We start from the raw sequence: 22,384 nt of genomic DNA on the forward strand, positions 1-22,384 counted from the left end.
GGATCCTCTAATGGCCTGGTTTCCATGACCAGGACTGGGGCAGGTGTCAGCTACATACTGAGCCATCCCTGTGGTTATGTCCCCAGGGAGACAGACCCACTGAGAAGTGACCTAACGTAAGGTAAATTGTTGCTGATGCTGAGAGAACACCCCATCTCAGTGCACAGGCCAGGGGCAGAATTGTTCCAAACGGGAGTGTCTGTGAGGGCTTCCTGGAAAAGGTGAGGTTTGGGATGAACCTTGAAAGATTTTGATAATTGGAGAGATGGGAGAAGGGAGGGAAGTCCAGAGAATGTTTGGCCCCCGAGGTTCGGTGGTAGAAAGGGCAGAAGGCAGGAAAGGGAGAGAGGATGTGATGGACGGTGTGACCAAGCAGGTGGCCATCACATGGTTGAGTGGAAAGGGTGGAAATCACCGGCACTTCCACCCTAGGTGGCTGCACATTTTTGGACGAGTGGCTGATGTCTTCATTTTCTTCTATCCTATATGCAAATTGATCATTTACATCTGGGGAAAGCTCAAACGAGAATCCCCAAGGTAGGAGAGTTTAATGACCATCCAATCAACACGTTTGACTTGTCACCCAACCAGCCAACGGCTTCACTCTTCCTATGCTCACTTCCAAAAGGTAGTGCGGCTCAGAGGACAAGCCATGGCCCTGCCACTTGTGGGACTGGCAAGTCATTGGCACAATTTCCTGGGATTGTTGTTGATGATTAGTTAAGGCACTTAAAGCATTTAGAGCAAGACCCAGCTTCCAATAAGTACCCTGTGGAGATCAGCTGATAGATACAGTTAAAGGTCTTTGAAATGATACAAAATTTCACTGGATTATCTCCCTTCTGGGACACAGGATTTGGCCTTTGCCGCCATCTCTCTCAAGTCCCAGGGTTCTCCTCACTAGTGTGGCTCTTGTTGACCCAAGCAATATCCTCCTCAGCCGACACATGTCCGGAGTCAGTCCCCCAGCACCCAGACCTTTTCGCCTCTGCCCCTTATGTAGGCTGATACATTGGTTTCTTGGGATAAGATTATTTTGCCTTGTGCCCGTGGGGCCTGGACAGGAAAGCAAAGCTGCAATGAAACCCGAGTAAATCCTTCTGGGAGTGCACGGGGCACTTAGCCAACTTCAGTTCTCCCGGGTCAGCCGGGTTCCTGACACCAGAGCTAAGTCCTCAGAGAGTAGGTGCTGGTGGCCCTTGTCCTGCCTGCCCCCACACCCCCGGGGCAGTCAGCACACAGCCCTGCATGAAGCCAGGTTGGGAAATACTGTACCTGTTGGTTGTTTGCACAATAGGGTGACAACACCATCCAAATATGCAGACAGAGGCCAAAGATCTCCGAGAACTGTGGGACGAGATACAAATCTGGCTCCTCACAGTGAAGGGGCAGGTGGAGAGGGGATTAGCTTACAAAACAGAGCCCGGGCCCTCGCCCAGTGGCAGGCCCAACTGGCTGCTCCTTAGCAAACCGTGAGGGCCTTGAGGATTTATTTTGAACTATTGGGTTCACTTTCCCTCCTTTTCTGCCCTTCTTACCCACTTCTGGGGCTTTCTACTAAGGTCCCTCCACCTGGTCCTGCTCTTAGATCGCTTAAACCCAAGTTAATAATTTGATTATGATGTGCCCTGGTGAGATTTCCCTTGTGTTTATCCCGTTTGGGGTTCATTCATCAAACGTGGAACGATTTCAGCCTTTACTTAGTCTAAATGGCTTCAGTATTCCTTCTGGCCCAACCACTGTTTCTCAAAGGTGGTTTGCATGGGGCACCAGGGAGTTTGTTAACAACACTCCATCCATTTAAGAATCTTCTGGGAGCTCAGGAGCCTGTGTGTTGAACAAGTTCCAGGCTTGGTCTTAGGCCTACTGAACTGAGACTATGAATGCTTCAGTGGCAGGGCCTGGGTGTCACTCATCTCAGTGGCCCGGTCCCCACCGAGGCCTGTTTGTGGAACGGAACGCTCGGCTGCCAGGGTTACTCCTCATTCATGGAGCCAGCAAGATGGGTGCCATTTCCCTTCCCAGGCTCCCAAAGCTACAAGGGTGCTAATAGGCTCCGTGAATTTCAGGCATTGGTCCGCAGAGGAAAGACACTCACTGGGGCTCTGAGCGGCTCTCCCAAATCCTCCGAGACCTCAGGGGAAGCAGCGCTGCTGACGCAGACATGTTGGACCTCTGTTTTCTCCAAAACAGAGACAAACATTTCTATGGTGAGGGCTGAGGGCATGGAGTGAGCTTGAAAAGCTGGAAGTTCTGGGTGACGGATTTCATTCAATTTGGGGCTTAGGAGTAGAGGGGAAAAAACAAGTGTGCAGTTAAGAAATAATTCTTTTTACGGGCTGATGAGTTTTGACAACTGTGTTTGCCTGTGTAATCTCTAACACAGCATACATCATTTCCTTCACTCAAAAGTTTCCATGTTCCTTTTTTGCAATCGATTTCCACCTGGTGTGAGCTGCCCCTAATCTGCTGTTACTTTATTTATTTTTAAAAATATTTTATTTACTTATTTATTTTTAGAGAGAGCAGAAGGGAGAGAGAAAGAAAGGGAGAAAAACATCAATCAGTTGCCTCTCATGTGCCCCCAACAAGGGCCCTGGCCTGCAACCCAGGCATGTGCCCTGACTGAGAATTGAATCTGCAACCTTTCAGTTGTGAGACAACGCTGTAATTGACTGAGCCACACTGGCCAGGGCAATTTTTGATTATTTTAAAACTTTTGAATAAGTAATATTTGTACATGGGAACGTTTCAAACGTTATGTTGTTCCAGAAAAGGCTGCTCATGCACAAACAAAGATATGTACCTATCTGCATTTCCCCCCAAATTGTACCAGAATGTATACATTGCTTTGTGCTTGCTTTTTAAAAAAAGATTTTATTTATACATATTTTAGAGAGAGGGGAAGGAAGAGAGAAAGAGAGGGAGAAAAACATCTCTCGGTTGCCTCTCATACGCCCCCAATCAGGGACCTGGCTGGTAACCCATGCATGTGCCCAGAGCGGGAATTGAACCTGTGACATTTCGGTTCACAAGCTGGTGTTCAATCCACTGAGCAACACTAGCCAAAGCTGTGTCTTCCTTTTTTATTTAACAATTTATCTTAGGAATCATTCTACATCATTATGTGTATCTGTTAAGATTAGGTTTAGCTGTGAGTGACAGAAAATTCAAAATATCAGTGTCTTGCAAAATTAGATATTGGTTTCTCTTTCATCAATGAAGTCCAGAGGTAAATAGCCAGGCAAAACTAAGACTCTACAATTGTCAGGGACCCAGATTGCTTCTGTGTTTTACGATGCTGTCCTCAACATGGTGCGTCTACCTCATAGTGCAATATAACCGACTGAGTGCCAACCATCACATCTGCATCTAGCCAGCAGCAAGAGGAAAGGAAAATGAGAAACATCCTTCCTCTTATTAAGGACATTGTCTATGACATTTTTGCTGAGCTCCTATTGACCAGAACACAGGGACACATCTACCTGTAAAGGAGGCTGGGAAACATATTTTTTATTCCAGGTAACCATATACCCAACTCAAAAATCAGAGTAGGAGAGGAGAATGGATATTAGGGGATGACTAATACATAAATTTGTCTCATTTTAAAAATGGAATTGTTTATAGCCAGTTGTCCAATGAAAAGTGGGAGTCTCTCACCAAGCCTCATATCCTGCACTGCCAAATTGAAGTCTCCTTTGGGTGTGCGATTGGTAAAGCTAGGTTACATGTCTGTGTTATAGCTGCAAGAGAGGCAGAGAATTTGACTTCTGACTTCCAGGCTGAGGGACAAGACTCATAATAAGAGAATTTCCCCGAGTATAAAAAGGACACTTAGAATTTTGACCAATCTTCCTGTTAAAGACAAATGTAAGAGGTCTGTCTAGAAGGTAGCCAGTCATGTATTATAAAAAATAGAAACATTTATTGAAGAAGACACAAGATACAAGAAACATTGTACACAGGACAATGACACCTCAGTCGCCTTCAAAGTAGGCACCTTGGGACCTCACACTGTTCTCCCAGTCACCATCAGCTGCCCTGTCATATTTTCCTGAAACTCACTCACAGTCTGAAATCTCTTCCCTTTCAAAGTAATTTTAGTTTTAGGAAAAGCCAGAAGTCACAGGGCACCAAATCTGGGCTGTAAGGGGACTGAGTCACCTGTGTGATTTGATGTTTCACCAAAACACTCTGCATAAGATGTGATGCATGAGCGAGCATGTTGTCGAGATGAAGCTGCCAATCACCAGTTGCCCATCACTGCGGCCTTCTGAATCATCTGAATAGTTTCTGCAGAGGAATGTTCAAGCTTAATGCAAAATTTGATGCAGATTCATTGCTCTACTCGCTCAGTCATTTTGAATGTGACAGTCACACAGCATACACGCTCACTCAATGATGTCTACCACCCCTACTAACTAGTACAGTGAAGTTGTCACTGTTCTCTCATGCGAATTCCAGTCCACTCCCCTTGGCTGGCAGGTTATATCAATGTCACACAAAACATTCTTGTTAACAATGGTTGGATTTTTTCCAAAAAACTCATATGTACGCACATATGTGTGTATGTATACACACATATATGTATTATATACATACACATGTGTGTATACAACACATATACATGTATGTACTGTATATACACATTATGTATATATATACACACATCTATATATTTTTTATTTTCTTCTTTTATTGGTTTCAGAGAGAGGGGAAGGGAGGAAAAAAGAAAGAGAGAAACACTGATGTGGAAGAGAAACATCGATTGGTTGCCTCTTGCACTCACCTCGACCAGGAACTGAACCTCCAACCCAGGCATGTGCCCTGATCAGGAATCGAACCTGTGACCTTTCAGTTTGCAGAATGACACCCAACCAACTAAGCCACACCAGCCAGGGCCCTAGACAAATATTTTTAAATCTTAAAAGCATCAAAAATCTAACAAGATAGGAATTACCGGATCACGATACAGGAAAAGGGAGGAGTGCAGAGAGATTAGTCAAATACAGGACTTCCAACAAATTGGAATTTCAGATAAACAACACATTGTTTTTTTAGCATAAGTTTGCCCATGCAATACTTAGGACATACTAATAGTAAAAAATAATTTGCTGTTTATTTGAAGTTCAAATTTAACTGAATATCCTGTATTTTTTACTCATTCAATCTGGCAGCCCCACCAGGGAAGTGAGTCCAGTACTCGGGGCAGATTTGCCCAAGGGCTTTTGCCAGTCTGAGTTATTGGAGAGTCTGAGCCATGCTTTTGGGAAGCTTCTTAGGATGAGGGGTTCAAAATTGGAGTTCAGGGCCACCAAAGTTAGAGACTCTGATAAACCACCCCTGTGGTAGACTATACTTTGATGACTCCCACACCCCCACCCCATGAACCATGGCTGTGGCTATTTATGTCCTATGTACTCTGGATCCTGGGCTGGCTCTGTGATCCGCTTTACCCAACAGAATGTGATAGAAGTGATGTTGCACTAGGTCCAGTTCAAGACTTGAGAAGGCAGCTTCTTTCCATATTTTGTCTCTTGGGGAAGCCAGTTGCTGTGTAAGAAATTCAATTACTCTAAGAACTGGGATGTAAACAAAGAATTGGTGGCATGAATCCAGCTGAATTTCAGAATTCCTGTGGACGTGTGACTGCTATGTGCCTGCAAGTATCTGTTGAGATTTTCCTTTCTCTGCCTCATCATTCTCTGTGGGGAGCAGATACGTTGTCTTAATTCAAAGGTCATCAGGTCCAGAGGAGCATCACTTGAGAAACTTCATCCATACCTGGGCCTGATTTAGATGATGAAGTTACAGACTTCAAGCTCAATCCTATCACAGTAATGGGGTGAGACTTTGGGGGTCTTAAGGATGGCAATTATATTTTGCATGTGGAGGAAAGTGAATCTTTAGGGGACAGAGATAAGTTGTTAATTTATCAGAGATAAATAGTCCCCAGTAAACCATATATTTGAGTACTCACACCATTACTAGTTTCTTCCCTTGAATCTGGACTGCCTGCCCTGTGACCTGCTTTAATGGACCACGTGTGGTGGAAATGACCCTGTCAGTTTCAGGCCTAAACTATAAGAAGGCCTGGTAGCTCCCACATTTGTTCCTTGAAGGAAGCCAACCACCGTGTTTAGAAGTTCAACTACCCTGAGACCACCACACTGGGAGAAACCAAACTGAGTTTCATGGAGTGACCGTGAGGGGAAGAAACAAGGATCCTGGCCAACATCCCAGCTGAGGTCCCGTTAGCCTTCCGTGTGAGTACGCGTATCTCGGCAGTAAATCACTCAGGCCTTGTCAAGCTGCTCTGACTGATGTCACATAGACCAGTTGTCTCTGCAGAATCTTGTTCAGATTGCAGAATCGGGAGCAAATAAATACACCGGTTGTTGTTTTAAGCCAGGAGTAAGCAAACTAGCCCCATGGATAGCTGCCTTTTTTTAACAGCTTTATTGAAATATAGCTATTCACATATTGTACACTTAACCCATTTAAAGTATCCAACTCAGTGGTCTTTAGTATATCCACAGGTGTTTGTAACCATCACCACAGTAAATTTTAGAACATTTCATCACCTCAGGAAGAAACCCTCTGCCTTTACCTCACATATTCCTGTCTTTCCTGCCCCTATACCCCAAGTTCTAGGCAATCACTAATCTACTTCCTATCTTTTCTCAGTGGATATTTCATATGAATGGAATCATATAATATGCCTATATGGTCTTTCGTGAGTGACTTATCTTACTGAGCATAATGTTTTCAAGGTTCATCCATGTTTATCCTGTACTTTATCATTTTTTATGGCCAAATAATGTTCCATTGTTTAGATATACCACATTTGTTTATCCATTCATCCATTGATAGACATTTGGATTATTTTCATCTTTTAGCTATTATGAATAATTATGTATACATTGGTGTAGAAGTGTCTGTCTGAATTTTTGTTTTCAATTCATTTGGGTATATGCCTAGGAGTGGAATTGCTGGGTCATATGGTAGTTCTACGTTTAACATTTTAGGAAGTGCCATTTTCCACAGCAGCTGTACTATTTTACCTCCCCACCAGAAGTGCACAAGGGTCCCAATTCCTCTACATACTCACCGGTACTTAGTACCCTTGTCAAAAATCAGTTGACTGCAAGTGTATGGGTTTATTTCTGGACACTCAGTTCTATTTCATTGATCTATATGTCTATCCTTGTGTCAGTACCAAGTGTGGATTTATTTGTAGTAAGTTTGAATCAGGAAATATGAGACCTTTTGCTTTTTAAAAATATTATTTTGTGTGTTCTAGATTTCTTGCAATTCCATATGAATTTTAGAATCAGCCTGTCAATTTCTATAAAGCAGTTAGCTGGAGTGCTGATGGGATTGCCTTGAATTTATAGATCAATTTTGGAAGTGCTGCCATCTTAAGAATATTGAATCCTTTAATGTATTACCACAGGGTTTCTTTTAATTATTTGGGTGTTTTAAATTTTCTTTCGATAATGTTTTATAGTTTTTATTGTATAAGTGGGGTACTTTTTTTGGTAAATTTATTCCTAACTATTGTTTTTTTTCATTGCTTTTGGAGAGAGGGGAAGGAAGAGAGAGAGAGAGAAACAACGATGTGAGAAACATCAATTGAATGCCCTACTGCATGTACCCCAACCCGGGACAGAACCTGCAGCCTAGTTGTGTGCCCTGACCAGGAATCAAAACCCAAACCCTTCGGTCCATGGGATGATGCTTCAACCATCTGAGCCACACTGGGCAGGGCTATTTTATTCTTTCCAATGCTGTTATAAATGAAAAAATTTTCCTAATTTCATTTTTGGATTTTTCACTGAAACTATAAAGAGGAATACAATAGATTTTGTTATTGATCTTGTGCCCTGCAAACTTGTTGAATTCACTCATTGGCTGTCACGGTTTTTAGTGGGTTCCTCAGCATTTTCCATACACAAGGTTGTGTTATCTGTGAGTAAAGATAGTTTCACTTCTTCCTTTCCAATCTGGATGCCTTTTAATTTCTATTTCTTGCTTAGTTGCCCTAGATAGAATCTCCAGTACAAAGATAGAAGTGGCAAGAGTGGACATCTTTATCTTGTTCCTTCTCTGGTTTCCTGGGAAGTATTCAGTCTTTCAATATTAAATATGATATCAATTGTAGGTTTTCACTGATACCCTTTATCATCTTGAGGATGGCTGCCTGTTTTTCTGTAAATAAAGTTTTATTGGAACACGGCCATATCATTCATTTGTATATTGTCTATAGCTGCATTGACTACTATGTATCATAGAGACAGAGTTGAATAGTTGTGACAGAGACCATATGGCCTATAAACCTAAAATATTTACCATCCGGCCCTTTATGGCCTAGTCTATTGACATCTGTTTGAAACCACTAAATTTTTGGATAGTGTCCTATGAAACAATACATAACTAAAATAACTCCTCATTTTTGATTGGGACCTCAAAGAACTGCAGCAGTTAGTAAGGGGGAACCATAAATAAGCAAGCCCTCCCTCAGACTATAGTCCAGCTTCAGGACATTTGGGAGACTCAGAAATCAGAAGTCCTGAAATTGGGTTAAGGTGATTCTACTTTGCTAGTGTCCCCGGATGCCTGAAAAAGCAAATGGAAATCCTCTGCACAGGAAGAGAGTGTCTAGTTGCCTCAAATGATATTTTTAAAAATGCAATGTCCAAAGCATAACCAGGGATTGATACATGAAGAGCTAAAACAACAGGAGAAAGAACCAGTAGTAAAAACTGACAACGAAAACCCATGGGGGCTTCAGACTGGAATTAACAGACACAGACCATAAAACAACTATACTTACTATACTTACGGAGAAAAAGCCAAGCTTGAAAATTATTGCAGGGCACTAAGAGATATAGTAAGTGACATAGCAGATCTGAAAAAGAACAAAATATAAATTTTAGTGCTAAAAAGTACATATATAATAACCTAATTAAAAAGTTTAGTGGGTAGATTTAAGAGAAATTTTTGTAAGCTGAAGAGAGACTTAGTGAACTGAAAAACAGTGAAAAGACATTTTTAGGAGGAAGCGTAGAAGGACCAGAGATGGAAAGAACAGAAGAAAGGGATGTAGCGAGAAGGTCTAACATGTTTCAGCTGGTGCTACAGAAGGAAAGAGGAAAAGGTACAGAAACAGTATTTGAATGGCTGAGAATGTTTTAAAAATATTTATTTATTTTAGAGAGAAAGGAAGTGGGGGGAGAGAGAGAGAGAAACATTGATGTGAGAGAGACACATTAACTGGTTGCCTCCTGGACACACCCCAGCTAGGAATTGGACCTGCCACATATGCACGTGCATATGTTCCCTGACCGGGAATCAAACCAGCAACCTTCTGGTTCATGGAATGATACTCCAACCAGCTGAACCATGTGGCCAGGGCCAAATGGCTGAGCATTTTTCGAAATTGATGAAAAACTATTCAAAAGATGACAGCCAGCCATGAAAATGGCAGATATCCAGTTTACCACATGTTCTGTCTCTTAAAACAATACATCATTCATGTACAAAACTGTCTTTGAAAGGATTTTGAATCCAACATGGAGGTAGCTCTATGGCACATGGAACAGAGCATGGGTTGGCTGAGTTCAAGTACAAACTCTGCTGCTCCCTAGCTCTGCCACCTGGAAAAGGTCATCAAACTTCAGTTTTCTCAAGTAATAAATAGGACTAGCAATACTAGCTTACTCTACTTTGCCATTGTGGGAATCAAGTCATAAAATACGTGTGAACAAACCTAGTGAAAGCCAAGTGCTTTAAAAGTGAGAGGTGATTTGAGCAGTATCACAAGCATTTCCAGGGCACTAACAGTGACAGGTAGATAATAAACAGCTACATAATTTGCAGGTCCTGGGGCAAAATGAAAATGCAGGGTGTCTTTTTGGAAAAGGATTAAGAATTTCAAGATGGTGACAGCAGAGCATTAAGCCAAGCAGAGGCCATACACCACAAAGCCAGCCTTGGTAACAGGTTTGGCATAGAACTGCTCTGTGCATTAGGAAAGGGCTGCTCAGCCCACACTCGGGTGTCTACAGCCACAGCTCATATTATCTTTAAATTCTGAAGGGCAGCGGTATTCAGGGAAATTGCAAGCACACGTCTTTCCAAATGCTGAGTAGGGCAAGTGCAGTGACCAAAATGTTTTTTTGAGAGAAGAGTGGGGCCAGCTAGGCTGCCCATGGAAGCGTGAACTGACTTTTCCCCACAGACTGTGGCCTAAGGAAAAAAGCCTATAGAGGTATGTACAGGGCCTGTTGTTTGCAGCATTGGGTTACAACACAGCCTGGCAGATTTGCCCACACTGCTCCTTGCTCTTCCTCCAATTATTGGGCTTTTTTCAGGTCTGTTTTATTTTTGCTTATGCTGTCCTCCCACTGCCTGGGAATCCCTTTCCCTCCTCTTCCATGTCCCTCCACCAGGCAAACACGACCTTTTAAGATTGCATAACCACTTCAATGATGCCTTCCCTGCCTCTTCCAGGAAGAGTTGATTCCTCCCTCCTTCCACTGTGCCCTATGCAGACATCTCCTGTAACATAAGGAGTACTGACATCACCATCTCCTAGGCTGAAGCTATCAAGGGCTGGGGCAATGTGTTTGCACATAGCACAATACTTTAAAAAAATTTTTTAAAAAGTTATTTTATTGTTGTTCAAGTACACTTGTCTGCATTCCCCACCTACCACTCCCCCCTACCCAACTCCACTGATTCCACCCTCCCTTTGGTCCTTTATAGTTGTTTCTGAAAACCCTCCCCCCTCCCTGCCTTTCTCCCCATTATCCCCTCCTACCACAGTACTTAATACCTGCTGTGTACAGTAGATGTTTAATCAGTTGGTGTTAGTATGCAGAGTAGTTTTTATTTATTTATTTTTAGAGAGAGAGGAAGGGATGAGGAAGAAGGGGAGAGGGAGAAAAACACCAATGCGTGGTTTCCTCTTGCACATCCCCTACTGAGGACCTGGTCCACAACCAGGCAAGTACTCTGACTGGGAATCAAACTGGTTACTTTTGGGTTCACAGGCTGGTGCTCAGTCCACTGAGACACACTAGCCAGGGCCAGCCAGGGCAGTATGCAGAGTAGTTTTAATCACCATTGTCTTGCTGAATTAATGTCTTGCTGAATTAACCAGTGACTCTTCCTGGCATATGCTTAAAAGAGAAGCTTCCAGGTACAGAGACAGGGTCTGGCCCTTGAGGAGGTTTTACTGTTGGCTCTGATTGTCTTTTCTACAGGCACCACTTCTTGAAGGCTGGAATGATTTGTCAAAGCGGCTGTTCATAAAGACCTAAGTGACCAACGTGATGTAGTTAGTGCAAAGAACACATAGAAAGCTAGGAGATGTGTCTTCTAATCTGGCTATGAGACATTACGTTTCCTTAGGTAACTATGAAGTCCCAAAGCTACGGAACTTAAGGTTTATTTCCTAAAAAACCGAGAGGTCTGAGCCCCCAAGGCCCAGAAATCTCTATAGGAGCAACTCAGAGGTGGTTATCTATAGAAGTGGAGGGGCCTGGGCCGCTCTCGAAGTTAAGTTTCCTCAGTTGGCTTGTCCATTGGGGAAGAGGTGCTGGTAAGGAACACAAACATTTTTTTAAAAGGCATTTTGCTGTTTCAATCACATGGAATCTCATGTTTGAAAGGTTTGTGAAGTCAACTAGCTTGTTCAGGCATTACTTCCTCTGGAGATAAGGGAAGGGGTTGAGTGTGTGTGTGTCTGGTGGGGGTGGTCGGTTAGTTTCCTCCACGCTTTCCCTCCAGTCCCACAAAGGGCCAGCGCCAGACACGTGGGCTGGCGTGAAGAGGCGGAGGTTACACTAAAGCGGAGGTGCAAATGGACAGGGGAGGGGTTCATTTGCATGGACGATGGGTGCCCACCAATCCGGACTTGCAGAGTGACAGCTCGCGCGCCTTTTGGGGGCGGATTGACAGCTCCGGGGCCCAATGGAAGGCGGATCCTGCGGACGGCAGGGGCGGGACGGCGCCGGGCGCTGTCCCTGGGATTCGGGCCGGCTCTCCGGCGCTGCCAGTCTCCGGCTGCAGCGTCCGGCGCGCAGGCGGCTTGGTGGGCGGGCTGAGGGCGAACCGCGCGCGGGTGAGGCGGAAAGAGACAGAGGCGACGAGCAACCGCGGCGACAGGTACCGGCGCCATGGCAGCAGGGATCGGGAGGGTGGCCGCGGCTCCTTAGGATCCGAATCCCCCCTCGTTCTTGGTTTGGCCGCTGCCGCGCCACCTCCCCGCCCCCTCACGCGAGCCGCTTAGCTCGGGAGCGGAGCGTCTGGGCAAGCGGGGCCCGGGAAGCCTCGAGGCCAGCGCGGCGCAGGCCCCCAGCCCCATTCCGGGCCCCTCTGTGTCCCGCCGGGCCACGGGGTCGGTGCTCCCGTCTGGAGGCGTGGAGCCGGGCGGCCACGGGAGCCGCTCCCTGCCCCGCCGCGCTCAGCTTCGCGGAGGCAAAGCCCGTCACAGCCGCTGGTCTCATTCTGCTTTTGTTTCCCGCCTGGGGTGACAGGTCCCGGCTCCGGCTCCGGCCCGGGCCGGTAGTCTCCCACTCGCCCGAGGCCCGGCGGCAGTGACCGTAGCCTCCGGGAGCAGGCGACTGGACCGGCGCAGAACCGGGAGTCGCGCGAGCAGTTGCCGCTGCGGGAGGGAGAGAAACTTCGCCTTACGTGGCCGGGGTGGGTGGAGAAGTCGAGCGGGGTGAGCTGTGCTCGGGACGCGGAGGGCGCGATGGAGCCGCGCTTACCGGGAGGGGCCCGTGGGTGGTGAGGATAACGGAGTGTCCGGCTGCTGCATCTCGCTTGAGGTTTGCGCTCCCGGGACGGTGGGTGTGGAGGCGCCTTCACCTGTCGCGCTGAGACGAGTGGCTGGGAACAGCATCCCAGGTCTCAGGCCCTCTTGGAGGGTGCCAGTGCGGCGCCCATTCTAACAGGTGATTATTCTCATGACACCTGAACGCCAGTTAAAAGTTGTTTTAAGGCTCCTCATTCATTTCGCTTCTTTCCCCGTATTGATATCTAAAAGGTGTCCTGGCGACAGTGTAGGGGTTAAACCCAGTATTGATTATAAGAAAAAGAAAAATTAGGGAGGGGGGTCAGCGTATAGATTGGCGTCTTTCAATTGGTGAGCCAAGAGTAATATTTTAGTCTCATTTAAAAAAATCGTTTTCAGTAGTGGTGGCGAAAGCATAGTAAGGTACAAGTTGTAAATGGAGAATTCAGAACTCTAGATATCCTTCAGTGTGGTTCAGGACAGCGTATATACAACGTTTGGCCGCCATTCAGTAAATTCTGCAAGAAGCAGTTTGAGCTCTTGGTTTCGAATTTACTTTTCAGGAGTATGTTTTCCAGTGGCATAAAGCTTAACATTGAACGGGAACTTTTTTTGCCCCTCTGAGGGGAGACAGGAGTGTTTATTTTTATTGTCTTATTATTTTAGTACGTTGTGGACAAGAGAAAAGTTGAGGCAGTATTTTAGTTTAGTATTTTTAATATTCTATGGAGTTCTGTCGCACCCCCCTCCCCGAAGGGTTTTTTATTTTAGAGAATTGTAGTAGCTTTTTCTTTTGCTGTTGGAATAAAAATTCAAGGGCAGACTTAAGAAGTTATTGTTTTTGTGGGAAATTTTTATTTGTCATACTTTCACTTAGCATTTTCTGTTTGTCTCTCTCCCAGCGGGTCTCCAATTGACAATCTAGTTATGTCCCTAACCAATTTAGGGCATCTACAGAAAAATATTAAAAATAATATATAGTAGTTATTTTTAAAATATATACTTTAGATGAGTGTTATTAATAACATTCATTTGTGAGAAACATTTAGTTACTCATTTTTTCCTCATGCGTTTTGTTTTATCTCTGTATTGGATACAATTTATACTTAATGTAAGTTTAACTTAAGAACAGAGTTACACTTTTTATTAATTATGCCATCTTACTGGTGTTTCACTGATTGATAGTTTTACTTACCTAATTAGCAAAACTATTTAAAGCTGAACTCTAACCAAGAGACTAGTTGTGACTTGGATTTAAAAAATAATCAAGGATGATCTTTGTAAAATGTTTTATTTTTCTAAACAGCAGGCTTATATGTTATGAGGTCTTTTGTTTTTCCAACATTTAACAAAACAAGTATGTTTCTGAGTAATTTTTTTTTTTTAGTTTTGGGAATTTGGGATGAATGTCCTTTTAAAACATAATTTTAACCAGTTCAACAAGGAAAACTTAAAAAATATTGGATTAGACAACTAATTAAATCTTAAATTTTCTGTTTATTCTTGGATTGGAAAAGAATACATATCTTGGGTTATTTTTAGTTTCCTGAATGTTTCTTAGCTTAGATGGAAAGAACGTCCTCTTTCTATAGCTGTAGGAGTTGCTGTTAAAGCTGGGTTGGCTTTTTGATCCTAAGGGTATATTGATTAAACAGTGGCTCTTCTAGATGTAGAGTGGGTTTTTTTTCCTGTGTGACTAGTTGTAAGGAATCACATAAGATTGGGGAATGTATCAATTTAATTACTGTGGGTAATTAGAAGTTTTATAATCTTTATTCTGTAGTGATGCTTAAGTGTATCACATAAAATTAAATTTATATTTCATAGTTTTATTTACCCAAGAGCGTACTTTAGGAGCTTCAACTGTAAAAGTGTCTTTTATAATTAAAAGCCCATTTTCAAATTCAGTTTTTAGATATTTTAATTACTGATTTTTGTCCATTAATTTGTGTCCATTAATTTTAATTTGTGGTAGACCATATCATAAAACTATCAACTACATTTCAGTTTCAAAATTAAGCGTAAGTTGAATTCTCACATCTACACAATAAACATTGGGAGTGTTTTGTAGGTCATTTACCTTCAGGTGTGGGTCTTTTTGACTTTGGGAATAAGTAAATATTTTTGAATGAATAAAGCCACAAAAAGCAAGGACATGTCAAAACAGCCAAATTTGAGGATAAATCAAATCCCATCATTAGACATTAATACTGCTCTATTTAACAGTAATACAGATGTTAACCTAGCATTAGCAATATCCACTGTAGGTAGGCCTTTAATACAGGGTGGGGCAAAAGTAGAGTTACAGTTGTTTGTGTGGAAAATAATACAATAATTAATAAATAATGATAGAAGAATAAATTCTGTTTCAGGTACTCACAACTATAAACCTACTTTTGCCCCCCACCCTGATAATATTCACAATTCCTAAAGAAGAACCTATGTTACACATACTTTGGCAAACTAAATTCTGTAATTACTTACTGCTAAACAATTAAAGTGTATATTTCATAATTTTGAAACTGAGCTTTCTAATCTAGCTGATTAATAATTAGATTTTGTTTTTTCATTAGTTCACATTTCTGAAATTTTTATAGTGCATTTTAAATTTTTGACATTAATCCCTCAAATTGTAAAGAAAATTAAATCTACACTCTTCAGACTGGGTAGACAGTGGTGTGTACATCCCATAACTATTGATTTAGAAACAGTAGTCCCTTCAGTGTGATTTAATTTGCAAATAACATGTTCATTTATTGTGTAAAATACAGTTCAGCCAAATGAGACAGGTTGGGATAACTTATAGCAGGGCCTCTATACCCTTGTAACTAATCTGTATAGCTCACAGGATATTTGAGTAAAATATCCTGTGAGCTATACAGGATATAGCTATACTAAAATAGTATATTTATACAGTATAGCTATACAGGATATAGCTATACTAAAATACTAAGGATATTTTAGCAATATTTGAAACACTGAAATTCAAGTATGCACTGAAAATAATTTGTATCTCATAGTTATTATGATGAGAATTGACCTACATTCTGCTGAAGCTTAAATATGTAAGACTATAGTCCTCAAAAAGGGCAAGTTCATTTTATGCTAAATTTAGTATTTAATTCTAGTCTTATGGAAAACATCTGGGTAATGAGAGAGAAGAATCACCAGAGGGTATATGGGGTCTGTGTATTTGATATACCTGTTTTCTACCCTTGGTCTGGAAGAAAAACACTTTAAAAATAAGACTGCAATTTTATTTAATTCTCAAACAATCAGGCAAAAGATATTGAAAGTAAATTGGGAATTGGAGTTGTTTGGAGCTGTTGTCTATTTTTGAAAGAATTATTCAAGGCTGTTTTCTTTTAGAAAGAGGTACAATAATTAGAAAAAATGAAAATGATATATTTTCAGAGTGAAAGAATGGATTTTTAAGTAAACAGTTGCACATCTGTGCAAGTTAAGGAACATCCAAATACTAAGACTTCTTTAAGATTAAAAATGTAATACATTTAAATTGTATGCTTTTGAAATTGCTCTTTTTTTGGATGAAGGAATAAAAGATGGAGAATGATCAAAGACCAGAAGAAGTTTTTTTCCCTTTTGTAGTTGGAAACCCTTCCTAAAGCAGGCGGTGGTTAATTCTAGAACCATGTGTAATATTCTTGGCAATTTATAGATGATATCAAGTGAAGAGCTCCTGCTAGTGCCCTGAAAATGACCATTTGATTATCAGAAGCAGGGATGGAAATTTCAGTTTGATCTCTTCAAAAATAAGATTTGCACGCATGTTCCTTTTTTTTTTTTTTTAAATCCTCACCCTAGGATATGTTTATTGATCTGAGAGAAAGAGGCAAAGACATTGATCGGCTCCACCTCCACAGCCCGACAGGGGATCAAACCTGAAACCTGGGTATGTGCCCTCGTGCCCTGGTGCCCTGACCGGGGTGGAACCCTCGACCTTTTGGTGTACGGAATGACACTTCAACCAACTGACCCACCTGGCTGGGGCTGCACATATATTTCTTAATGTTTCTTACATCTGGAAATTAAAAACCTCCTCTACTGTCAGTGAAAATTACACAGTGGAATTTGAAAGTCAAAATGTTTCTATTACAGGCTTAATGCTGCAGTAAATTACTTTTAGGACTGGAGAAAATGTATTCTGAATGAGGATAAAAATAAGTCTTTATCCATGTTAAATATTAACCAGTGGGATTGTTTCCATGTTTAACTTTTTTAAAAAGTAAGACAAGAAAATAAAATCTTGTAATCCCAACACAGTTTAGGTTTTGCCCTTGCTTAAAAATTATTACACTGTGGAGGGTAACATTGATTTTTAGAAATTCTAGTTTGGGAAGGGGATTTGTTATGAGAAGAAGGTATTTCATTGAAGCAGAACAGGGTAATTTACATGGAGAAAAATTTGTTTCTCTTTTGAATTATTCTTAATACATAATACTTATTAAGAAAAATTGAGATGGTCATCTTTTCCATCTTAGATTTTCACTATGAACTTTATAAATTATTTTAATACATTTTTATTGGTTGTAGGTGGACTTCTTAGAATCTGTTCACATATCTGTATGTATGCGTGTGTGTACAGTTGACATTTGAACAAGGCAGGGGCCAGGGATGTTGACCCCTGGCCCCCCAGCTGAAAATTGGAGTATATCTTTTGACTCCTCCAAAACTTAACTATAGTTGGCCCTTCACATTCACTGGTTTCATATCCACCAATTTAACGAACTGCAGATCCAAAACAGTATTTTCAACCTGTGTTGGTAATCTGCAGTTGTGGAGAGAGCTAACTGTTCTAAGCTTGCCTTTGCCTTACTGATAACATAAACACTTTATTAACACATAGTTTCTATGATCTGTACAATATTATAAATTGTGTTCTTACAATAAACTAAATTAGAGAAAAGAAAATGTTAAAGTCGTAAAAGAAGAGAAAATATATTTACTGTATTTATTTAAAAAATCCATGCACCATTGGACTTGTGTAGTTCACACCTCTGTTCAAGGGTCAACTGTATATATACACATACAGGTAGGTAGATACACAGGTACAGGTAGATAGAGAAAATTTCTTTTTTTTTTGCATTTTTAATGTGTAATTATATATAATTACTGTATGTGCATATATAAATCCATTTGTCTATACTGTCTGACTTCCCATGCTTATTCATGTGGAAACTCCCTACCCCTTTAAATGAAATCTTACTGCACCATGAGGAATAATGTCCACAAAAACCTGATATAAAATATTCATAACAACTTTTTTTCATAATAGGAATGAATTAGTGATTCACACAACAACATATATAAATCTCAGAAATATTATTCAGAGCAAGAGAAGCCAGACACACAAATGCACCAAATGACGCCATTTATAAAAAATACAAGAAGAGGCAAGACTTAGGTATGGTGATGGAAATCAGGTTAGGGGTTTCTGGGTACTGTGGTTGCCTGGACAAAGTCAAAAGGGAATTTTTTAGGGAAATGGAAATATTCTGTAGCTTGATTTGGGTGATGGTGATTCAGTTGTACACTTTTGGAAACTTTATTTTCATATAATTTTTAAGTTACAGAAAGTTGTAAGATTAGTACAAGGAATGCCCAGATTCACTGATTGTTAATGTATACATTCGTTCAAACTTACTGAACTGAGTACTTAAGGTCTGTGCATCTTCTGGTATGTAATTTTTACTTTAGTAAGAAAGAAAGCTACAAAAATTTGAAGATAGGAGAATGATATTATTTGCAAAATGTGAAATACCTCTATTCAGAACTAATAATGATGTGGAAAAATCACTGACAGTCTTTTGTCTCTACATACATATATTTATGCTGCTTCTAAGTTTCATGATCACATACTTCTGCCAGAAGAAACAGGATACTGAAAAGGACTCAAGGCAGAACTGCCAGCAAGGAAACCCAGCGTTACTTTGTTGTCCTGTGCATGTCACCTAGGGAGTGAGACTGATGGCTGGCAGCAGCTTTCTGGGAATTCAAGGCGGTGATTGTTCCTGTTGAAAGAGTTGCACATTCACAGTCTTTACTGTGTGGTCTTTACCATACAGGAGGCAAGCAAATTTTGTCATTTTTCAGATGATGTTATTTATCATAAGGAGGAAATATTGGTGTTTGTAAATCATATAAACTGTTCTTGGTCACTGGTAAGTGAATTTGTTGCTCTCTACTAGTTTTAGTGCTTCCATAGTCTCAGTAGAGTGATTTGATTTAAATTACATCTATTTGGCCCTGGCTGGTGTAGCTCAGTGGATTGAGCACAGCCTGGGGGCTGTGAATCAAAGGGTTGCCAGTTAGATTCCTAGTCTGGGGAACATGCCTGGGTTGTGGTCCAGGTCTCCAGTGGGGGCCACGTGAGAGGCAACCACACATTGATGTTTCTTTCCCTCGCTTTCTCCCTCCCTTTGTCTCAAAATAAATAAACAAACAAATAAATAAATAAATAAATTACATCTATTTGAATCATAACCTAGACTATAATTGTTAAAAATTCAACTCCCCCCTCATTTTTTATAATTTTAGATATGTGTTCATAATTTAGGGTTAGGTATAATTTATGGATATTGTTGTTTTTTTTAAGATTTTATTTGTTCTTAGAGGAGAAGGGAGGGAGAGAGGGAGTAAAAGATCATTGTGTTAGAGATACATCAGTTGGTTGCCTTTCACATGCCCCCAGCTGGAGAACCTGGCCTGAAACCCAGGCATGTGCCCTGACAGGGAATCGAACCTATGACCTTTTGGTTTGCAGACTGGCACTCAGACCACTGAGCCATACTGGCCAGGGCTGGTTCATTAAAAAAAAAATTTTTTTTCGCATCTATGTAGAGAGTGATTTATTTGGTTATTTACTAGCGTGGAAGATGTTTGAAGTGATAGGCGGCTAACCAGCAGGTTCAACCAATTAATCATTGATGCTGGGGATAAACATCTATTTTGACTTTACTAACCAAAACTATACATTTATGTGGCCTATATATTTTCCTTCAACAAAAACGTAAGTTCATTGAAGAGAAAAATGACAAATGTCCAACATGTGCCAGTGTGAATAAAAGGACTTTTTCCAGTTAATGAATATATTCATGTTCCTCTGAAATGACAGACAGGACCTTTTTGCCCTTTTATGCCCAATAAATTTCATTGGTTTATTAAAAACTAATAAAACATTTGAAACATTTTTATCTGTTAGAATATTGTTTTGCATTGTCATGCCTTAACTGACATGAATTTAAAATATATCAGTAGGTAGTATTTTTTAGACTTTTACTTCTGGAAGTTCAAACTGCACAGAACTGGCAAGAACACTATAATAAACCTCCATATACCTATTCTCCAGATTTATTAATTATCAAAATTTTGGATAGAATGCTTTTAACTCATATCGATGTACCTTATTTTCTTTCAGTTTTTTCCCCAAAGGTTTTATTATTACATAGAGAAACTTAAAAAACAGTGTATTTTAGTTCAAAGACTTGATTTTGGGTACTGTTAATTTTGAAACAGTTTTTATCTTTCTGTCAATTCATAGCCTGGAAAGAAAGATGAATTTTTTAGCTTTCATTTAGCATAAATGAGTCCAAAGACCCTATATCTATAGAATGAAGCACTCTTCATTTAGAAAGTTAGATTATCTTTAACATGTGATATCTGAGGAATGCTGTTGCCTAAATATTTTTGTTACCTTCTCTTTCTCTAAAAACTCAGTCATTACCATGCTTTTTAGGTCTCAATTCTGTATCTTTTGTCTGAACTTGAGGCCCAGATTTTCACCTATGTCTGGAAACTAAATATGCTTAAATACCATCTCTAGCAGCTGCACACCCAATAACCTTTGCCCACCCCAGCCAAAACAAAACAAAACAAAACAAAACAAAACAAAACAAAACAAAACAAAACAAAACACACTGCTCCTCAGACGTTGCCCCTTTAGCTGTTAATGATGCCATTGTTCTTATTGGTCATTTGTTACTTTTCCTTTATTTCTTAAGCTCAATGAGTCACTAAATCACTTTGTCTTTAACTTTAAAATATCTCTTTGTATCTTTTTGTCCTTTTCATTTCTACAATATTTGTCCTTATTTGGTTAACATATTAAAGCAGGACGTTATTCCTAATTTATAATACACTTAATACATATCAAAATTAAGCTAGGTTTCTAAAGTAAAATGGGGCATTTTCTTGTCAGAAAAGGCTTCACCAGTTAGAGTCCCTTGGAGAAATGGCCTGGTGCCTTGCTTTGTTGCTTTGTCCTGTAGTTCATGGCAGTCTTGCCAGGCAAGGAACAAAGTCTGCTTTCCCGGAAGATGGCAAGGAAGGAACCTCAAGATGTTTTGGAGACCTCAAAAACTTGAGGAATCCAGTCAAACTAATAGGTATTTCAGGCAAAGCCATATGGCACAGCTGTGCCCTGAAGGGCTGACTAAAGCTCAATCTGAAGGTTCCTTGTGAAAATTCCAGCAAAGCAGATATGAAAGCGCTTATATAATCAATTACTTTTTCTTTTTGTGTTCATCCAAATAATCAGTCCAAATGGAAACTGAACTTAATGTAGTCTAGTCTCTTTGACAAAATGAGGGTGATTTTAGGGAGAGAAATTGTGTTTCAATGGAAATTACAATGTTTAATTTTTACCTACAAACTGTTTGAATCCTAATTTTTCTAGTTTTCATCCAAGCTGATGCTTCATTTTTTTATCCCTTGACTTGAAATTATTGAGAACTACTGATAGGATGTCAGCCATACAGATTTACCTACCGTTCTGCCTCTCCATTTTTAGGATTTTAAGGTCAATATCTGGTCCTGGTTTCCTGGCCAACTCCCTTCCTAGGACCTATGGCAGTCTTTTTCTTTAAAAATTTTAAAAGATTTTATTTATTTATTTTATAGAGGAGGAAGGAGGGAGAAAGAGATAGAGAGAGAAACATCAGTGTGTGCTTGACTCTCATGTGCCCCTTGTTGGGGACCTGGCCTGCAACTCAGGCATGCACCCTTACTGGGAATCGAACCAGTGACCCCTTGGTTCACAGGCTGGTGCTCAATCCACTGTGCCACATTAGCCAGGGCAGTCTTTTTCTTTAATCTTGTTTTTAGGCCATGTTTCCTCAAATATCTTATATCCTTCAACAGAGCATCCAGGCTTGGGAGATTAAAGGACCTCCAGCCACAGCTCTCACTTTTGGGGCTGCCCAGTTCCACCCTCTTCTTCTTAATGACCCATACCCGGACCCACAGGTAGGGACAGCTCTACATCCCTAGCCCACCTGAAGTAGTTACAGAAGAAGAGACCTTTGTCTCTATTCTCCAAAACCAGAGCTGGGCTAGGTCATTAAGAATAAATCCATTTTAAAACCAGAGGAAGGGATGAAAGGACAAAGTTAGCCTCATTGGCTATTGTGGCCCCATTTGCCGAGTAGGCCTGACCTTGTTGAACATGATGCCCTTTTACTCTCCTGAGCTTGTCCCCAGAACTGGAACTTACTGGATGCAAGAACAGAACTCACCACTGCCTGCAGCCATGGGCAGAAGATGACTTTGGTACAAACTGCA

The 22,384-nt window shown here is 40.9% G+C and overlaps 1 protein-coding gene across 4 annotated transcripts in view; it reads left to right on the plus strand.

The window, feature by feature from the left end:
* The first annotated feature begins 12,048 nt into the window (after positions 1 to 12,048).
* The window catches only part of FKBP5 (FKBP prolyl isomerase 5), a 95,319-nt gene continuing 84,983 nt past the window's right edge, over positions 12,049 to 22,384 (plus strand). For 2 of the 4 annotated variants that reach the window (XM_053671208.1, XM_053671210.1), the window contains exon 1: positions 12,049 to 12,174. The gene's annotated coding sequence lies outside the window, so the exon portion shown is untranslated. Of the gene's footprint in view, positions 12,175 to 16,630; positions 16,719 to 22,384 lie in introns of those variants that run through there. The other 2 variants (XM_053671211.1, XM_053671214.1) reach the window with 2 other exon arrangements.

This window comes from Artibeus jamaicensis, unplaced genomic scaffold, assembly GCF_021234435.1.
Source record: "Artibeus jamaicensis isolate MK-2021 breed Jamaican fruit bat unplaced genomic scaffold, CSHL_Jam_final contig_1803, whole genome shotgun sequence".
In the NCBI taxonomy this organism is placed as follows: Eukaryota; Metazoa; Chordata; class Mammalia; order Chiroptera; family Phyllostomidae; genus Artibeus; species Artibeus jamaicensis.